We start from the raw sequence: 6558 nt of genomic DNA on the forward strand, positions 1-6558 counted from the left end.
TTTGATGATAACTAGGTGAGATACATGGAGAAGGAAATGGCAACCCACTCCAGTGTTCTTGCCTGGAGAATCCCAGGGACGGGGTAGCCCGGTGGCCTGCCATCTATGGGGTCACACAGAGTTGGACACAACTGAAGTGACTTAGCAGCAGTAGCAGCAGCAGATGAGATACAAAGCAGGTTAAAACATTCCCCTCAATGCCAAAGCACAGGATATAGAACCCCCAAACAGAAGGCCTCTTCTGATCACTATTTCTCTATAAATGTATTTTAAAAAAAGAAATTAAATAAAATCAAGCTTATTATAGAAACTTTTTCTGTACAAGCACAAACTTTTTAAGTGGAAGCTACCATTTTGGTGTATTAAATTTATTCAAGTTTTATTTCTTCTTTTTCATATTTAAAAATAAGATAGAAGTTGTTACTATTAAATATTCAGTTAACAGATATTCAGCAGTCTGTAGACTATATCTCAAAGCTAGTTATACGCTCCAAGTGATGATTGCTCTTCTGACTCTCATCCTATCCCATGCTAGTTTTGCTACTATTCACCAAAAATTATTGCTTAGAGGAAGAGAAAGAGGAAGAGGGAGGGGAGCAAGTGGGGTGATGGGTGTCTGAGCTCTATCTTTGAAATGAGCATTATCCTCCAGTATTCTCTAGGCCAACAGCAGCCAGGTGACAGCTCAGTTGCTCTACTCTAGTCCTAGGTGAAATGACCCCTCACTCAGATGAGAAGTCTTGTAATAGATTAAGAAATTGTGAATGCCCTGATAATACAGCTCCTGGTCTCACACTGGGCAATGTCTAATTATGCAGAATACTGGTTCTATTGGATAAAACTCTTGAAAATCATGAGGATTTGTGTTTTTTTGTCTGGGGGCTTTTGTTCTATTCTGAAGCAGGACATATGGTTTATGAACTGGATATTATGTTAAACATGCCTTGCTACATCAGCTCTTATTCCTGAAGCAAAAGTCAGGGCATGTATTCTGACAAGGGAATTTTATTAGCTGTTGTGACTAATGCCAAACATTGAAATTTCCAAGACCTTTTCACTATGTCATGGGATTTGTGGAAATCAAAATTGGTATTGACTTGAGCAATCAATAAGGGGTACTTTCTAAAAAATGAAATTGAAAATTAGTTGTGTTCTTTAAAAAATAAATTCTAACTATTTCTTGTATACCATACTGGAAAGCAATTTAATTAGTAATTCTGTGATATCTATTGAATGTTCATGGTATGTGAAAAGTGTGCAACAAATGTCTAAGGGATCTGATCTCCTCTCTAAGCTTATCATCCAGAATGGGAAATACAACACTTGCTAATCTCAATAGATAGAAAGCTCTGAGGAAGTAGAATTAACCCTAAGTGAGTGTCAGAAGAAGAAGGAATAACTTCTCCTTGGAAGATCAGCAACAGAGTCATATGGGCAGGAAAAAGGGTTGGACTTTGAATGACGGGTACAATTCCAACATCTTCAGTGAGAGGAAGCCTTCTTAAGAAAGAGTGATGAGTGTGAACTTTGAGTGTGAGAAATATTCTAGAGAGGGTAAATAGACCTCAGACATCGGGGGGGCGGTGTATGAATCTAAAATATTCCCTTTTGTTGTCTTTTCACCCAAATAAATTTATGACTCAGTAAAAAGAAAAACTCTTTGATATGACATGTGTTCAGAGAAGGCAACGGCACCCCACTCCAATACTCTTGCCTGGAAAATCCCATGGATGGAGGAGCCTGGTGGGCTACAGTCCATGGGGTCGCTAAGAGTTGGACATGACTGAGCGACTTCACTTTCACTTTTCACTTGCATGCATTGGAGAAGGAAATGGCAACCCACTCCAGTGTTCTTGCCTGGAGAATCCCAGGGATGGGGAAGCTTGGTCGGCTGCCGTCTATGGGGTCGCACAGAGTCGGACACGACTGAAGCGACTTAGTAGCAGCAGCAGCAGCAGCATGACATGTGTTGCCACCCTGGGCTGACAAAGTGTTCACCCAAACCCAAGAAAAATGGTGGCAGTTACTCTTAAATTGTGGAGAGACTGTAGCATTGAGCACCTCAAGCAACAGCTTAAAAAGAAAAAAAAAAAAAAAAGAACTTCCATTCTGGAGTTCACAGGGAATTATTAAAATATTTTGAATGGGCATGATGGTGGAATTATCAAAGATGGGACAGTACCCAAGAAATTTAGAGGAAAAACAGGAATTTCCAATCATTTATATGGAAGGGACAATGACATGGGAGAAAAGAGGGAGGAATTGAAGTTTTAAACTGTTGTGGGTTGATTGAAAGGTAACATAATGATTAGATGCTGAGCTGTAGGATGAATAGATATAGTCTGAATCTTATTTTCCTCGCTTCCTAAAATTGTAACTTTGGGGACGTTTCCTTGTTTCTAAACCAGAAATCCTAACAGAGTCCATATTATTGTGTAATTGAAACAAATCTGTGCTCTCAAAATTTTATATTATTAGGAAAATTCAGTCAAGAAAACCTAGATATTCTCACTAACATGCCTAAGTCTCTTTCATTTTCTGGATATCAGAGGCAGAAATCAACATCAATATGAAATTGTGGGGAGATTTTTCCTTGTTTTCCCATTTGTAAATTGCCTATAGAATTCCATGGATGGTATATAGAAGTTTCAGTAGTGAAGGAAAGAGAGTAAAACAAAAGGACAGGAGTGGTAGGTGGGACATCCTGAACCAAGGCAGAGAATTAGTACCAGAAAAATGATGTGTGATGGGGGGATGGGATATATAGCTTTGTCCATTCATCTATCAAGGAAAACCTAGCAGCTATGAACATAAGGTTGAATGTGTCTTTTCAAATTATAGTTTTGTCTGGATATATGTCCAGGAGTGGGATTGCTGGATCACATGGCAACTCTAGTTTTAGTTTTTTGAGGAACCTCCATACTGTTTTTCATAGTGGCTGCACCAGTTTACATCCTGACCAACAATGTTGGAAGTTTCCCTTTTCTCCATACCCTTTCTAGCATTATCATCTTGAAGAGAGACTAATATGGAGACTATCATGTTTCCATATGTTTCCATTTTTTCTTTTACAAGTTAAACCTACCCCAGTCTCTTCAGTAAATTCTCACATGACATATTCAAGACTGTTGGATATTTTCTCTTTCTAGTACTTGAAGTCTGTCCTATTAGTAATTAATAGTATATAGTGTTATGTCTTCAGGATAAATTATCTTTTTAAGTATGCTAGGGTTTCACATATATGAGCAACTAATTTTTAAAATTAGTTTTCTTCTGAAAGTTAACATGTTGACATGTGAAGCTGATAAGTTAAATTTATATGACCAGTTTTCCAAGGAAAACTCCTTTGGCATAATTTTGGGAGTTTGCCACTCTGTTTTCCAGATAGATCTCTGGTGACCAAGTCAGATTTAAACAGGCACACACACACACACACACAAAATGCATCAAATTTAACAAAAAGGAGTGTCTAACTTTGAGGGCAAAATTGTTTTGTATTATTAATTCCTTGACAGCAATATCAAAGTGAGCTCCTTCATTTTGAGCTCACTCATCTGTTCGTTCAATGCTCCCCAAGTGCCTATAGACACTTGGTGAGAAGTGGTGAAAGATGCATCATGTTCCTGCTGCTCACCAAAACTCTCCTAGTCTCACTTGGCTTTGCTCTGCCGTTGATCCAGCTCATTATTCCATTCAGAGGACTTCCACGTGCGCTATGGCATTTGAACCTCCTACTCTAGAATCTGGAGGAACAGAGAAGATGGGGGTCTAACTCTTGGCTGAGAGCTGAGGCACCTGAAACCCAGGTAAAATAATTTGACTCTGATCACACCTTGTTCATCAAGTTCTGCTAACAATGGTGACTTTGAAACCAAAAATGATGTGAGAAGTTTTAAAAATGACAAATGAGTTATTATTCATATATTAAGTGGAATATGTAATTTTCAGTACATCTTAGAGATTTTTTCTGGTGTTAACTAGGGAAGGACTCCTCTCAGGAAAATGTTTCAAGGCCATTATTAACTTCCTGATACCCTGGAGATAATAGTATGTATTTATTATAATTAGCAATGAATTTATCTGTAGGATATTTTTCTAGCCACCTCAACTTTGGGGACATGGACAAAACCTAGAGGGAAACAAAAATTCTTTGAGCAGCCGAACAGATGTTACAAGTTCTATAATTGAGTTTTAACAAGAGAATTTTGCAAATTCAAGAAATAGCTAAACATTTAGGCAGAGAATAACTTAATTTAGAAAAATGGCTAAGCTAATGTAGAATGATATTGGATAAATGAGTTTACTAGTGTGAGTTGTTTAGCACAAAAAAAGTTTCACTTGAAATTGAAAAATCTTTGGAAAAAGACAGTGATTAATACAGGTTCAAGAGGTTTTTGCTTTTGTTTTTTAAGTAATATTGCTAAGTAAAAAGATATTTGAAGTTAAGCCTTGAGAATTGTCCCCAAACCTTTGAAGCTGTGATTTTGGCTTGCGGCTATGTGATACAAGCCTTTTACCTTCATTTCATTTCTGTCCCTGGACCCCATCATTAAGCACATTATTTAGCAGTATAGGTCAAATTCTTTTCCAAAAAATGCCACTAAAACGCAAAAAGATTCCCAAATGTCACTAATTTTACATGGCATTGTATACAATAAAATTTCAGAACTATAAAATAACTCTGTTAAACCTGAGAGTTTATTGTATAAGAGAATTTGGTCTGTGCCCAAGTGAGCTGAAGTGTAATATTGTTATCCACCTGGGTTGAGCCTAACTTCTCATGAGCTCTGGCACTGAGGAAGGGGGTCTTAAGCTAATTAGTCAGTTCTTGCCAGAGGCCAGGGATTAAATCATGTTTCCTGGAAACTGTATAATTCTATAGATCTGTTTTCAAAGTCCTATACCTCTCAACAGTGTCATCCATCTGCAAAGTTACATGGTACTTTTCCCCAGTATTTGACTGCCTGTGTGTAAAAGGAAAGAAACTTACGGTTGGACTGATCTAGGATTTGGTGGTGCAGTAAAAGGACGAGGCAAAAGGAGTTAACAGGTGAAGAGGAAGCTGAAAAGACACACCAGGATGGATGGCTAGGCTGCTTGGAAAAGGAAGCCAGGAGGAGGCTCTTGGAATGGAAGGAAAGGGGAGCAGCTAGAACTGGAAGAAAGACGGAGGGAGATGGAAGAAAGACGGAGGGAGATGGAAGAATGTGTTCAGAAGGAAGGGTGTATGGAACTAAAATTTCAGAAATGGAACAATCCTGAAATTCAGGATATGGTCATGGAAGTAGATTAAGGCAGTAAATCTAAGTCATGGGTTTCAAGCAGACAGACAGTGTGGGATCTGATAACAGCCATGTCAGTTGCTTCGTTTCAAATTGATTTAAGAAGACTGGGATCCCGATACCAAAGTCTTCAGTGGATGAGGGGAGTATTCTAGCAGTTGGTAGGTATCAACCCTGAGGAGGGACAAGAAGTGATGGAGTTCGGTATCTTTAGGCTCGGTGGAGGAGGAGTATTGTAGGAGATCAGAAGGTGTTGAAGGGGCTTCCTAGGTGGTGCTAGTGGTAAAGAACCCACCTGCTAATGCAGGAGACATAAGGGAGGCCAGTTAGATCCCTGGGTCAGGAAGATCCGTTCTCTGGAGGAGGACATGGCAACCCACTCCAATATTCTTGCCTGGAGAATACCATGGGCAGAGGAGCCTGGTGAACTATAGTTCATGGAGTTATAAGAGTCAGACATGATTAAGTGATTTAGCACGCTTGCACAGGTGTGAGAAGCACAGAGGCTGTTAATGCTGAACTCACGATGAGTGGCTAGAGAGCAAATAGTCTTGCGTTAGAAAAGTGAGGAAGGGTTTGAAAGGAGTGAACTTGTGAAAGGGCAGCTTTTGCTTAGCAGGGAGCACACGTTCCATCTTCACTTTCCTGAATCCTTAAGACTCTTGGGATCTGTTTTCCACATTTAGACTTCCACTGTCATCCATGACGCAGTGGCTGATGCTTCAACCCGTAAAGGAAGAGACACAGTGGTGGCTTGGTTTCAACAACTTCTGTGAAAATCAGCAGCCTGAATCTGCAAGCCTCCTCCTTCCCAATTGATGGCCCCCAGCTGTGATTTCTCCAGTAATTACATATTGGGTAATGAGGTTTGCTTTTATCTGTACCAAATTTCAGTTTTAAGCTTTATTAATGGGCTTTCATTTTGGCACTTGTGGGAAAAGGGCAGTGAAGAGGGCTATTAAATTTTCTCTTGGTTTTTATATCTCTACCTTCCTTCCAAATAGAATAATAAAAATGGGCTTCCTTTTATCTCCTGTAACATGCTCTTCATCTACATTAATCCAGAGCCCCTCCACCATGTCTGAACTCCAGGTGTGCCTCTGATTACTTCTTGAACTTCTCTGAGCCTATTTTTTTCATTTGTAAATTCACGATAACATTATCCACCTCAGAAGGTTGTTCTGAGGTATAAGTGAGGTAAAATTTGCAAAGCAGTAGGAATGGTGTTTGGCAATAACAAGCCTAATGAAAGAGTTTGTTAAATAAAAATACTATG

The 6558-nt window shown here is 39.1% G+C and overlaps 1 long non-coding RNA gene across 1 annotated transcript; it reads left to right on the plus strand.

The window, feature by feature from the left end:
* Positions 1–2629: 2629 nt before the first annotated feature.
* LOC104973807 (uncharacterized) lies at positions 2630–6311 on the plus strand. Its single transcript, XR_001501776.3, has 2 exons — positions 2630–3806; positions 5969–6311. It is a non-coding gene; the product is annotated as an uncharacterized lncRNA (long non-coding RNA).
* The last annotated feature ends 247 nt before the right edge of the window (positions 6312–6558 follow it).

Source organism: Bos taurus, chromosome 13 (assembly GCF_002263795.3).
Source record: "Bos taurus isolate L1 Dominette 01449 registration number 42190680 breed Hereford chromosome 13, ARS-UCD2.0, whole genome shotgun sequence".
In the NCBI taxonomy this organism is placed as follows: Eukaryota; Metazoa; Chordata; class Mammalia; order Artiodactyla; family Bovidae; genus Bos; species Bos taurus.